The 14852-nt window shown below is 47.8% G+C and overlaps 1 protein-coding gene across 1 annotated transcript in view; it reads right to left on the minus strand.

Annotated features, from left to right (window-relative positions):
* PLCXD3 (phosphatidylinositol specific phospholipase C X domain containing 3) overlaps positions 1 to 14852 on the minus strand; it is a 92823-nt gene that overhangs the window by 10813 nt on the left and 67158 nt on the right. The window lies entirely within an intron of this gene.

Consider the following 14852-nt stretch of genomic DNA (forward strand, 5'->3'; position numbering starts at 1 on the left):
CCGAGGGGCCGGACGCCCTCTTGGATCTTCCCCTCCCCTCTTGGAACTTCCTCCCTCCTCCTGGATTCCCCCTCCTGGAGTCTCTGCTCTTCCCTTTGTCTCACCCCTCCCCATCACCTCAGGCCCAGCCACGTGATGTGTCTAGCAGCTCGAGGCAGGGCCTCTCTCCATCCCAAATAAACCTTATCCTCCAAGAGCAACCAACAGAGATCTCTCGTCTGCATCCACCCAAACTGTCCTGGAGTACTCACACGTCTTTACAGACTGGCGCCCAACTTCGAATACGACCCCACGGTGACCTGCAACCACACCCGTCTGGATGCCTTTCCAGCTCTTCTACCTGTAGGATACCTCTCCATGGATGGTAACTAAATAACCAGGTGTTTCTTCCCCATCGGTGTTGTGAGCACGACATTTTGTTGCTAGGCAGCGTTGAAGTCGGAGCTCTTTAAAAATTGCTGAGGCAATCCTCGAGCACTGCAACTCATTCCCAAGTAGCGAGTTTTCGGAGCCCTTGGAGGATTTGTGCCCATTACATCTCGGAGCACAGGCAACCACTTGCGGATCGGCGGTGACCTGAGGCTCTGTGAGGAGACTTGCCGTGGCACGCTGCCACGTGCAGAGAGCACAGGTGAGCACTGCTTTGCACTGCCCGCGCTGAAGCTCTGAGGGGGAGTCTGGAGCTCCCGAGCACCGGAAGCCGTCTCTGAGTGACGCCTGAACCCGGAGCTCTGAGGAGACCCCCGCGGAGGATCCTCAGCACCGACTGGACTGTACGTCGGAACCCGACAGAGGACCCTGCTTCTGCGAAACCGAGGTGTGCCACACTGGTTTAAAAATGGGACAATCCCACTCTGCACCTGATCGAGATCTCTATAAGCAACTTAACCACCTTTTACGTAGCCATAACAGTACTTCGTCTAAGAAAGAATTAAAAAACCTTCTAGAATGGATCTTACTTAACTTCCCGAATGCCGATTGTTCCACAGTGTTTTGTAGAGACTTTTGGGACTCAGTTGGAAATAGACTTTTTAATGATATTTCACGGCGCGATCCCGACGCTTGCAAACTACTTCCAGCGTATAGAACGTTGGCCGATCTTTGTGCTTCTCAGAAGCCGCTGATAGCCGCCAACCCCCCCCCCCCCAAGCGGCCACGCAATCCCTGCCGTGTCGCGCGGAAACCCCCACCCCAGCGGCCACGCCTTCCCCCCCCGAGCCGCTCCGCGGCCCCCACCTCCCCCTCGCCCGCCCCCCCAGCGGCGTCTGTCCTATGGTGGCCACCATAGCCGACCTTTTACAAAACCAAACAGCTGCCATCCTGCAAGCGCTGCACACTTTCGCTGCCGTGGCCGCCCCACCTCAGCCCGACCCCCCCCCGCAGCCGTTCCGGGACCCAGCACCGCGCCCCTGGCGGCCTCCCCGCTCCTGGACTTGCGCTGGCCCACCCCGGCGGCCGCAAACCCGACGTCCCCACCCCACCCCACCGCTGTGCCACAACCAACGGCTTTAGTTGAACAACCCCGGCCGCTCCCGCTGCCACGACTTCTGGGTTCCTCACCTCTACCACCATATCCCTCCACCGGATCTACATTCTACAGCTGCAACCAAAGCTACAGCTGCAGGGTATCCTTCCACAGAGGTACGCTCCTCCCAGGTGCCTCCGCCGACAAGCTCCATCCCTCCTACTCTTCTTCCTCAGCTAACAGCAAGCAGCGCCCCACCGCAGCTTGGCACAGAAACCACACAGCGAGAGGGAGAAAGAAACAATGTGACAGCAGCTTTGACAAATAAAGGACAGACAGAGAACTATTTTACCCCTGCAAACCCTAACCCTCCCATCCCGATTTTACAAAATTCTCAGCAAAGTGGTGACAATCTCCAACTGACAGACTGGCATGCAATCAGACATGATAGTCACAAAGACAGCAGTCTGAATCCCTGAGCCATGCCAGTGGTATTCAGTCAGCAAATAGCTGTCCCATCTGAGGACGTGAAAGAAGTCCTAAAAGCAATCAAGGACAGTAGTATCTCCTTTTCCTACTTTAAACCACTGTTAAAGGTACCATAGAAAAAACACACCAAACCCTAAAACACATTTTAAATCAACAGAAAGGGGGAGTAGAGCAGGCTGCACCTCAAAGGAGGTTGAACAAGGCTCTGCGTGTTTACAATTTTCTAAATAGCTCTGCAGGAGAGCCTCACCCCCCATTTATAGACATTTCCTGAACAACAAAAAAGTAAAGGGGCACCCCCCAGTTTTAATCAAAATCTTAGATTCAGGACATATCCAAGGTCCACACAATCTTCTAACATGGGGGAAAGGTTTTGCTTGTGTTTCTACAGGTGGAGAACTCAAATGGGTCCCAGGAAAGAATGTGAAGCCCTACCATGCACCAAAATCCGCTGGCACCCCTACACCAGACAGTACCTCTGCAAATACAAGCCAAGAAGCCAGCACCTAAACCTGAACTGTGCAGAATCATCAGAAGAAAATGAGCTGCCAAAAACAGCTCGAGAGAAAAATTGACTTTTATCATTTATATACATGCATGTTGCTTTTGTTCTCTGTTTCAGTTTTTGTATTGAAATTTTACCTGTAAGTCAACCAAAGACAAATGCCTGGGTTGCCTTAGCCAAGCCTGCAAGCTCTGACACCACCTATATATCTAACACAAACCCTAACAAACCTTTTTCAACCCATTTAATTATAAGACCTTTTCCAGAAAATTCTAATAATGCCACCCCTACTATAATCAGTGATTTGATAACAATTAATCCATCTCAGCTACACAGTTTATTTAATGGTTTGAGCCTTGCACCTTAGCTAAAGGAACTCTGTAAAATAAGCTTGATTGTTCCAGTAGTAATAAGTATAGTTTTAGTAGCAATACCCTGTACACCTCCAAAAGTGCAGAAAATAGTTTTTAAGTCAATATTTAGTATTTCAAATGGTTCAGTGAAAACAGGGGACGTGTTGGGAAGGATAGATAAATATGATTGTCTAGCAGAAGAACCACAATAGTACAGCCAGGACGAATATAACGCCCCCTACTGGCTGGACAATCACCCTCACCTACAGAGGGGTCCAAAAGCCAAATGGACTGTTCCATCTCACCCCCCAGAATGTATGGTTCACCCCACACCTGTAACCCTCCCCTGAACCATCAGGTGTCTGTGACCCCATTGGCCCAAGTCTTGTTCTATCCCACCTTGGAGCCCCCCTGATAAGGGGCCTCCGAGGGGCCGGACGCCCTCTTGGATCTTCCCCTCCCCTCTTGGAACTTCCTCCCTCCTCCTGGATTCCCCCCTCCTGGAGTCTCTGCTCTTCCCTTTGTCTCACCCCTCCCCATCACCTCAGGCCCGGCCATGTGCTGTGTCTAGCAGCTCGAGGCAGGGCCTTTCTCCATCCCGAATAAACCTTATCTTCCAAGAGCAACCAACAGAGATCTCTCGTCTGCATCCACCCAAACTGTCCTGGAGCACTCACACGTCTTTACAGGTGTGCTCCTCCACAAGACCTGTGCCAGGAGAAAGAGAGGAGTCCTCTCCTCTTACCTCACTTCCTGGGGCACAGCTTTCATTCTGCTGCAGTCCCTCTGACCTGGGTTGGAGTTGGCCAGATCTGATGCTTACAGACCACTGCAGCCCTGCCCCACAAACCAGCATCTGAAGTCAATTAGTTTTTCCAAATCCCTGGTGGAAACAGAGGGGCTAATGGAACCAGTCATCTAGGAAGAGCAAAGACACAAGGCTGGGGGGCTTGAGTACTGGTGGGGAAGGAGGTGAATAGCATATTACCTCAATTTGGATTGAGATCAGTAATCTTGGTGATAAATTTTCTGGCCTGAAGGACTGTGTAAAGTATTTAATTTCTTTTCATGAACTGGAAGTGAGGAGGTGCCAGACAGCTGCCCCTCGCTGCCAGGATGGTGGGAGCAAAGCCATGTGACTGGCTGATGTGAAAGGACCTCATGGGAGCCACCACCACTGCACCTCCACAGAACCAGACAGATGCACCACCTGTGAAGCTCAGCAGCCTACTAGAGCAGTATTTCCACCTGCCAAAGACTGCATGAGAAGGAGGATAGTAGAGGAAATCTGGGTGGTAAGGATCTATGTTGGATAATTCAAATTCACACAGAGATACTTGATGTGGTTGATTTTCTTCTGAGATCTACATTTTTATCTCAGGTGGCACCTCACTATGTTAGTCAGAGATACTCATAACTTGGACATGACCTGTGTACAAGTATGGTTTACACCATGACTGCAAGCATGCCCAACATCACCAATCTCAGCTTTTTTTTTTTTTTTTTTTGAGGAGCCATGTACTTTCTAATATGGCATTGCTACAGCAATTTTCACTTACAACACAATAAAATCTAGGCTCAGCTTTGACACTTATTTTATTATACCTGCTTGCTTATATAAGCAGAAAAGTGCACATATTTATTTTTAATTTTTTCTCCTCTTTCGGGAACCATTTTCTGATAAATTAGAGATCTGCTGAGAAATACTGACCTCAACTACAAAACCCTTTTTGAAGTTACTGAATATTCAAGACCTCTTTCTCCTTTTTTTTTTTAATCTATCAAAGCTCTCGAGTGACTTCAATGGCACTGAATTTTGTTCAAAAATAATAATTAAGCATTCAAGTTGCTTCAGTTCAAGCAGTAAAATCATGAGTCCCATTAAAATCTTTCAGAAAGAAAATATGACCTAATTATTTGTATTTGCTTTTAAAAAACTGTTCTTAGGCTATTTTTGTTCAGAAAGAGGCTTGGTTATTTGGTTTTTTTAATGCCTGAGTCATGAAAGCCTGACAGTGTGACAGAAGACTAATGACAGCAGTGCTGTAAGACAGGACCTCCCATGGCGGAACAGCCGTTCCTCTCTGCAGAGCTTTCACAGGAGAGGAAAAGGAAAAGCAACTTCACAAACACAAAACAGAATGGCTATTCACTGTTTAATGAGAGTTTGATCACTAAAGGCAGAGAACATGTTTTCTTCTGGAGTGCAGGGAGTCAGTACAACCTAATCCACAGTGAGAAATTGGTCCCATTCACAAGGTGTGATGCTGCCGAGCATTAAGTGCCTGCTCCCAGTAACACCAGTGAGAACTGCAGCAGGTCTCCAAGCTCAGGGCAAAGTGACATGTGGCATTTCTTCCCTCCCCGGTGAAGCACACACCCTGCTCCCTGCAGCCTTTTGTAAAGAGGTGTTATGACTGAACAAAACCAGTGCCCCTTTGTATGAGGCTGTGCTTACACAAGCCTGATTCAGAGTCCCTGTATTCCCTAATTTCCTTGCTCTCCATTCAATTTTACCACTGTCTGCAACAACACTGAATGCATAGCCATAATTCAGCATATGCTCACCTGGGCTTTTCAAGGGTGCTGAGAATTCATCGCTCCAGTGGGAGCAGTGGATTTCCTGTGTGTCACTGAAGCATGAAAATCATGACTGGAAAGAACTTTGAAAAGTCATCCAAGTTCATCCAGCTCACCTTGAACAGGATCAACTGCACGAATATCAATGATAAAAACCACTTCTGGTTTGGTTTAATCTATTTACAAGCCCCCAGTGAGGGAGATGTTACAGCCTTTCTGTGTGTTTAGAGCAACCCTATACACATATCCTTATACATCCTCATTTGCTTTACCTGGAGAACCCAGAAATAATGGCATTGTGGCACGCTGCTCAAGAGTGTCCACCATGCTCTCACTCTGCTCTTGCTACAGATTTACTCTGCATCTGTAAATAAGTTTCCCTGGAAAGGATGAGCCTTAGGCATTATTCCACACTACATCATTCTACCATAATTTTCTCTGTGGTAAAACTACTTTAAAAGTCCTCCTCTTCTATATGCTAGTCATTTGTTTCCATTCCCTGATCAAAACTTACAATTCTCACAGTTGTGCTAATAGACCTGTAGAGGCAAAATTAACACATCACATGGAAATGGTCTGAATTAACAGAAATAGAACAAGTGGTTTTGCTCTCCCTCTGTCACTGATTCATTGGTTTTGGTTTGTAACAGGTCCTTGCTAATTGTTGAAATGTGACAAGCAAGGAACAAATGAACTGAAGCACAGAGATTTACATGAACTCAGTACAAAAGACTGGAAAGGAACTCCTCAGATGTACTTCCACCCCTCTTGGATCCTCCTTAGGTAGCAGTAGCATTTCATAAAATTGGTACTACCAAGGTCAGATTGACTCAAGCCAAAAAATTTGGGCAACATTGAGTGGGAATTTCTTTCCCTGGATCTTGAGTGGACATTACTGCATGTGAGCTGCTATTTTGCAATAACTACCTACATTAGTATCTAATAACCTTGAATTTATTCTTCTGAAAAACTTGTCTGTAATTTAGTCATCCTCAATTATTTTATACAATTTGGAAATTCATCTATTCAAATGACACAGACAAGCATGCTGGGGTCAGATGCATCAATGTAATTATTTTAACAGCATACTCTGCAGAGACACCAAGGCCTAGATGTCTTCCTTCTCAGATTAAACTGGTATTTGCTTTCTGGGTTTCATTTATAAAGGGAGACGGAAATGAGCTCAAAAGGAATATTTCTGCTCTCCCTTCAAAAATTATGTCAGCTGAACTTGTTAAACCTACACCTTGTACAAAAATCCAATGGGATATTTAATATCTGGAGATAATTAATGTTCAACATCCCATTTTTCCTTTATTCATTGCTTTTAGCCATTGCATCTAGAGCATTAACTAATAGCATTAGAAATGCAGGAAGGAGGAAAAGGACCCAGTGGACACTGTAGTATAAAAGATCTCTTTACAAAGACAACTCTGGTGTCGCTATAGGACACAAGAATGCACAACGCGAGCCACTTGCCACTTTGCAAGGTAAAAGAGAGAGTTTATTTTCTGACTCCAACTTTTATACTTTTCCAAAGGTGACAGTGGATTGGAGAGTGAATGGGCCACCTCTCCAAAGACATTGGACAAAGCACTAGTACATCAAGTCTCTCCACCCCCATGAAGGAATGCAAAATAACACGTTATTTACAAAAACTGTGTGGGAAAGTTTCCCAATAGAATGTAAACTCAGAAGGCTTTAGAAAAATCAAGAATCAGGGCGACATCTCACCCTTTTTAGTTTAAAAGAAAAGGAAAAAGGAATAAGGTTCAGTGTCTGTTCATGGAGGAATCATCAGAGTGATCACCCGCCATCATCTTCAACTGAGTCATCACTCGATGATCCATCCATTTGATGACTTTCAGTTTGGTCACGACTTCTATGTTGCCCGTTTGTCGGATTCTGTCTCTGCAGTTGCAGATCAGGACGAACACACCTTGAAGGTACCCAGCGTACCCCAGTATCTGTGGATACACAAGCATACCCGCGCCCCGAAGCGATAAGGTCATAGGGACCTTCCCATTGTTTGGTGACTAAATTCCGCACTCGAACTTTTGCTCGAGGCTGATGTGCCTCGTCTGCAGCCTGCAATGAGAGATGATGATTTAAAATGACAGGGTTATTTGAATTCTGCTGCACTGTAAGATGATTGATGGTGTACAATGCTTTCTCCAACCGACTGTGCAGGGTCTCACCCTGCATTCCCCGTTTTTGTTTTTGAAGAACCCGCTTCAGAGTACCATGAGTGCGTTCTACAATAGCTTGGCCGGTTGGAGAATGGGGGATACCAAACTTGTGTGACACACCCCACAACTGCAGGAACTGCCGCACCTGCTGCGATGCATAAGCAGGACCATTGTCGGTTTTCACAGCAGAAGGTATGCCCAGAATGGCAAAGGCCTGCCTCCAGTGGGCAATGACATCACGAGCCTTTTCTCCAGTGTGAGCGGAAACCCACATCGCAGAGGAGAACGTGTCCACCGACATGCACATACTTGAGCCGGCCAAACTCGGCAATCTGGGTGACACTTTGGTATCTTGGCTACTTTCTTGGTTAATGCAGTAGGCCACTGAAGTGGCAAAGACAGAGCTAAAAGTCTGAGCTGCTGCCATACAAACCATGGTGTTCAGCTTTTACGTTATGACTGAAAAAGGCTTATAAAACACGTAGTTACCACAACAGCCAAAGGATTTATATGAAAAGTACTACTTTCTACTAAGGGATAGCATCCAGAGGGACCTTGACAGACTTGAGAGGCAGGTCTGTGCAAACCTCACGAAGTTCAAGGTCAAAGGCAAGGTTTTGCACATGGGTCAGGTTTTGCACAGGCTGGGAACTGATGGGATTGAGAGAAATCCAACAGGGATATACTTGGGGGTGTTAGTGGATGAGAAGCTCAACATGACCCAGCAATGTCTTGCAGGTTGTCTTGCAGCCCAGAAAGACAACCTGGGCTGCATTCAGAGCAGTGTGGCTAGGAGGTGGGAAGAGGGGATTCTGCCCCTCAGCTCCACTGGGGTGAAACCGCACCTGGGCTGGACTAAGTCCAGAGGAGGCCATGAAGATGATGGCCTGAAGAAGAAGGCTGGAGTACCTCTCCAGTGAGCACAGTCTGAAAAAATTGGGATTGTTCAGCATGAAGAGAAAGCTTTAGGGAGACCAGAGAACATGTTCCAGTACCTAAATGAGGCCTACAGGAAAGCTGAAGAGGGATTCTTCACAAGGGAAAAAGAGCAGGTTTAGAATAGATGTTAGGAAGTAATTTTTTACCATGAGGGTGGTGAGGCACCAAAGCAAAGAAGTCACAGGTGCCCCATACCTGGAAGTATTCAAGTCCAGCTTGGACGGGGCTTTGAGCAACCAAATCTAGTGGAAAGTGTCCCTGCCCATGGCAAGGGCTGGCACAGGATGACCTCTAAAAGGTCTCTTACAACACAAACCATTCGAAGATTTTATGTTAATCAGTTATCCCTTGGATATCACAGAGTAGTGATCAGGGAGGTCAGAGTGGTGTTCAGTCCTTTCAACTTCTTGTAGTACAAACAAAAAGCTTGAACACTCATTAACACAGGTATCTGGATGAGGCATATTTTATCTGCATGAAACAGCTGGTCCTGCTCCCAGTTCCACATGGAAATCTGAGTGTTTAAGAAATACTAAAAAATTCATACAAATGACAATATGCCTGGAATATGGAAACTGGAACTCAAACTTATTCCACTGTCTGTGAAACAGAATACCTCTGCTTTATAGAAGAAAATGTCTGTCACCAATCAATGGAAGAGCTACAGGTTTGGGGTTTTTTTCATCCCTTATCTTCCCTTTAAAAAACTAATTATGATTTATTCATACAACCATTACACTTGAATCCCTGTATTAAAGCATCCAAATCAGGTGTTCGAGTCTGACAGCAGAGCTGGAACATCTTTGACACAGATGTATGTTGTAGCCAGTACCAGATCATTCACAGCCAAGGGCTTTTCCTCCACCAGACTCAGCCAAGGGCTCTTTTCTCCAGGAGCTGCCACCATGTGCTATGCAGGCTCTTTCAAAGAGCTCTCTTGCTAAGGAACTTATTTGGGTACTTGAGGTGTAGAACTGTTCAGCTACCACTCATTTTGGAGTTTCACTGGCTGCTGCTGGCTCGTCTCCTTGTTACAAAACTCACATTCTTGAAAATGTAAAATTTGAATGATTCAAGAAAGACAGAGATTTAGAGGGGAAAAAAAATAGAAGGTAGTGCATGGAGAAAATACTCTGAAATTTAATGTGGAGAACAATGAAAGAGAATCTACCACATCAAAGAAGAGGTGATTTTTACAAGCGTTTAGCCCTGCCCAGAACCTTGAAATACAGATTAATTATCAGAGTGATCATGAAAATACCACTTTTGAGTAACAGGAAAGTTAGTAAAAAGGATGTAACATTAGCAGAGAAAGCAGAGCAGTTAGCTGAAGGGCAAGGTTTATTTAAGAAACTTCTGACTGCCAGCACTCTTTCTCTGCTGCACAGCTTGTAACACTTTCACACATCACTGCAGTTCCACTGACATCATTGCTAAAACAAATCTAAATTACTTAAGTAAATAGATAAAATGTGGATTTTTTTTCAGACTAATAGTGTAGCCTGAAAAAGTGTTTCTTCCTGCAGATACCTTAAATGAAAGTGAATCTCACCAATATTTTAATTCTTTACTATTGAATACAGAGACAACCAAAAAGTAAAAATCTGCAGATGACTGTTTGCCAGAGTAACTTATCCAGTATATTCCACAATACGTTATTCATAAAAACATATGCAGAATAATTTATATGGAAGGCAAAGTTCAAAAATGCAAGGAAAACAACCATATTCAAATAAGAGAAAGTTACAGTAAAGAGATGCATCTTATGGTGTTCCCAGGAGTTTAATACTTTCTTACAGTTTAGAATAAAGATGCAAATGTAGTTTGTTCATGAAACATGCAGCAAACAGATTATGATGAAGTAATCCACCTGATAAAGTTGAAAGGGAAAATTATAAGAGAAAGAATTACCTCCAAAGAAGGGAAATAGTAGTTTTTCATCCCTACTGCTATTTGGACAGCAAGAAGCCGAGAATATAGTAAGGGTTTCAGGCAGCACATCCAAGTAACAGAAATTGGGCATAATTACAGCTCTGATTTGAATGATGTTGTGATTAAAACAAGTCAGAAAATTAGATGGTGGAAACAAAATGACATAGGAACACAGTTTTTCAGTTAATTAAAAATATATTAAATGTGTAGCTCATGTTAAGCATAGCCAGTTAAACATTCTTTTCTCACTCTTCGGTCTCTTAAAACTGCCAAAACACTTCAATATTTCTAAAACACTAAGGTTGAAAATATCACATGTAAATGTTTTCTTACATATTTTTTCTCATATACAACTAGTCTTCAAGTTTGTCCCCATTTCACAAATAGAATCAACAACATTCACAGTTCTGTTTTCCCAGCACATTTCATTTAGCCCACAAACTCCCCTCTGCTGTACCTCTCTACACTGAGGCATTACTTCTTCTGCTTCCTTCTTTCTGCTTTTTTTTCTTCACCAAGCCTTCATCTGCAAGGCTGTCTTTATCATTTCCATTGCAAGGCACATACCAAATGGACTCACAGCATATATAATAAGGATACTTATTTCACTGCAGTCATGGCCACCTCTAGTGCTGCGGTGCCCCAAAACCCCAGCCTGGTGCCTGGGCCACAGGCACACACCTATTAACTCCTCCACAAAATCTGCTTCACCTCACCACAGAGAAGGCACAAGCTGCTTATTATAATTTATACATCTTCTGGCTTCTAGCTCTGGACTCCCACAGCTAAACCATCTTTGTTAATCAGCTGGATCCCAGAGGCACTATCCTCTTAAATAGCATCCTGGGCATTGCTGCAAATCATTTATTAGGAGCAGCCTTCCCAGAGCTATTCCTCATTCATTCCTACTTAAGTTTCCTCACAACCTAGAATTAACAAGCCCAAAGCACTCATATGACAAACCCTTTACTATGTCAATTATAATTATCCAAAATGCAGTACCCAGGAGATATTATAAAATAGTCACTGCTCTTTTACAGTGAGAAATGTTTGTCCTGGATACAGCTGGTGGAGACAGGCTCACCAGGTTATCTTTCTGCCAAGGTGAGAACTGTGCTCCTAACACAGACTTCCCTGACTTGTAAATAATCAGTGCGGTCATGAATGAATACTGCACCTGTTTCCCCACCCCCACGGAGCTCCCATCCCTCGTCTCAAGACCAGAGTTCTCCCAGGGTTCCCACAAGCAGACCAGCAGGGAGCAGAACACAGTGACATCCTGTCCTCCCATCTCCTGTGACAAAGCTATTGCCATGGTAAGGCACTTTGTTAAGGCACGTGAGCAGCCACGACATTCTCTTGTAGAATGGTGTCTGGGAGGAACTTGCTAACTAGTGATCTCTGTTCCTCTTTCAAAAGTTGATGAAGCTCATATTAGAAGCAGTCTGTTTTCTCACTCCCACTTTTCCAGCTTGAAAACTTCACTGTGGGGAGCCCTTCTCTCACTTCCATCTTAAATTTATTTAGTCAGTGTATACCTGCTGCTCTTGTAAGAATACTGGCCTGTTGGGGAGGGTAGATAAATATGATTAAGAACCACAATGGTACAGCCAGGACGAATATAACGCCCCCTACTGGCTGGACAATTACCCTCACCTACAACGGGGTCCAAAAGCCGAATGGATTCTCCCATGTCACCCCCCAGAATGTATGGTTCACCCCACATCTGTAACCCTCCCCTGAACCATCAGGTGCCTGTGACCCCATTGGCCCAGGTCCTGTTCCAGCCCACCCTGGAGCCCCCCTTGATAAGGGGTCTCCAGGGGGCTGGACGCCCTCTTGGATCTTCCCTTCCCCTCCTGGAGAGTCCTCCGGGAGTCCCTGCTCTCCTCTCTGTCTCTCCCCTCCCCCATCACCCGAGGCCCAGCCACGTGCTGTGCCTGGCAGCTCGAGGCAGGGTCACAAATGTATCCTGAATAAACCTCTTCCCCCAAGAGCACTAAAGAGATCTCGCTTGAATCTGTCCGTGGAATACAAATACACGTCGTTACAGACTGGCGCCCATCGTCGAATACGAACCCACGGTGACCTGCAACTGCACCCGTCTGGATGCTTTCCAGCTTTTCTACCTGTAGGACACCTTTCCATGGACACTAACTAAATAACCAGGTATTTCCTCGCCATCGTGGTCGCGAGCACGGCATTCTGCTGCTAGGCAGTAACGAACCGGAGCTCTTTAAAAAGTCCCGAAGCCGTCCTACAACTCAGCAACTCGTTACATAGTAGCGAGCTCTTAGAGCCCTTATACGACTTCTGGCCATTATTCTCCGAGCACAAGAGATCGCCGCGATTCCGCGGCGACCCAAGGCTTTGTGACGAGACTTGCCGCGCCACGTGGCCACGTACACAAAGCACAGGCGAGCACTGCTTAGCACTGCCCGCGCTGAAGCTCTTGAGAAGCCCCGCGGTGACCTCAGCACCGACTGCAGTAAACGTCGGACCCTGACAGAGGATCCCGCTCCTGCGACACCGAGGTGAGCCACACTGGTTTAAAAATGGGACAGTCCCACTCTGCAGCTGATAGAGATCTCTATAAGCAACTTAACCACTTATTACGTAGCCATAATAGTAATTTGCCTAAAAAAGAGCTACGAAAACTCCTAGAATGGATCTTACTTAAGTTCCCATATGCCGAGCGCTCTGCTGTGTTTTGTGGAGACTTTTGGGAGTCCGTGGGACATACACTGTTTAACGACATTTCACGGCGGGACCCCTATGCTTGCGAATTGCTCCCTGCTTATAGAGTGGTGGCAGGAATCTGCGCTTCTCAAAAGCCGCAGATAGCAGCCAAACCGCTCCCCGCCGTGGCTCAACAATCCCCGCCGGACTGCACCCCCACCCCGCGCTGCGGTGACAATGCCGGCGAGGCGGCTAGCGACTCGCCGGTTTCTGAGCGAGCGGCGCTCCCTGCCGCAGCCGCCCCCCCCCTCACCCGCAACCCAGAACCCGCCCTTGCGGCCACCTCCTCCCCCCCAAACTACTCCGCGGGCCCCACCTCCCCCCCGCCCGGCCCCCCAGCATTGCCTGTCCCGGCTATGGTGGCTACTATAGCCGAACTTTTACAAAATCAAACAACAGCCATTTTACAAGCACAAACCCAGTCAATGGCTATTTTACAAACACAATTTCAAGCGTCAGCTGCGATTTTGCAAAAGCTGCATACGCTCGCCTCCGCGGCCACCCTCCCGACCCACCCGGAAGTCCCCTAGTCCGGCGAACACGCCGGCCATGCGCCGGCCCTGGGCTGGGCGGCTCCCACTCCCGGGGCCGCCGCCTCCCTCCCGCGCAGCCCTGACCCCGCCCCCGGGGCTGCCGCCCCCCTCCCCCTCGGTCCAGACCCCGCCCCCGCGGCTGCCGCCCCCCTCCCCCTCGGTCCAGACCCCGCCCCCGCGGCTGCCGCCCCCCTCCCCCTCGGTCCTGACCCCGCCCCCGGGGCTGCCGCCCCCCTCCCCCACGGTCCAGACCCCGCCCCCGCCCCCGCGGCCGCCGGCCCCCTCCCCCGCAGTCCGGACCCCGCCCCCGGGGCCGCGGCCGCCGCCCCCCTCTCGCGCGGCCATGACCCCGCCCCTGTTTCCACCTCTTCTCCCTCGAGCGCCCCGGACCCCGCCCCTGCAGCCGCGGCACCGCCCGTCCTTCCCAGGGACGCCCCGGCTCCCGGCGCAGCACCCCCGCTGCCCGCCCGCCTCCTGCACTCGCGGCCGGACCCCCCGGCAGACGCAAACCCGCCGTCCCCACCCCCCCATCCCCCCGCGGCGCCGCAGCCCCTGCCTCTGGCTACAGAACCCCGGAACCCCCCAACGCCGGCACCACTTCCGGGTTTCCCAAACCCATCACCATATCCCTCCGCACCCCTCCCTTCGCCGTATCTTCAGACTGCCACAGCAACCAATGCCATAGCGACAGCATATCCTTCCACAAATCCCAGTTCCCCACAGGTGCTGCTGCCCGCGACCTCCACCCCCCCTGCTCCTCTGCCTCAGCTGGCAGCAGCCCCTGCTTCCCACACTAGCAGCTCCTCACCACACCCTAACGAAGACACTATGCCTCAGCAACGTGAACGCAACAATGTAACTGCAGCTTCTACAAACAAACGACAGACAGAGAACTATGTTACCCCTGCAAACTCTAACCTTTCTATCCCAGTCTCACCAAATTCTCAACACAGTGCCTACAATCTTCAATTGACTAACTGCCCTGAAATCAAATATGATAACCACAAAGAAGACAACCTGCCTTCCCAAGCCATACCGGCAATACCCAACCAACAACCTGCTAATCTCAAAACATGGACATTCCTTCCCTCCCATGATTTAAAAGAGTTGCGAAAAGCAATTAATGAC

The sequence above is a fragment of the Taeniopygia guttata genome, chromosome Z (genome assembly GCF_048771995.1).
Source record: "Taeniopygia guttata chromosome Z, bTaeGut7.mat, whole genome shotgun sequence".
In the NCBI taxonomy this organism is placed as follows: domain Eukaryota; kingdom Metazoa; phylum Chordata; class Aves; order Passeriformes; family Estrildidae; genus Taeniopygia; species Taeniopygia guttata.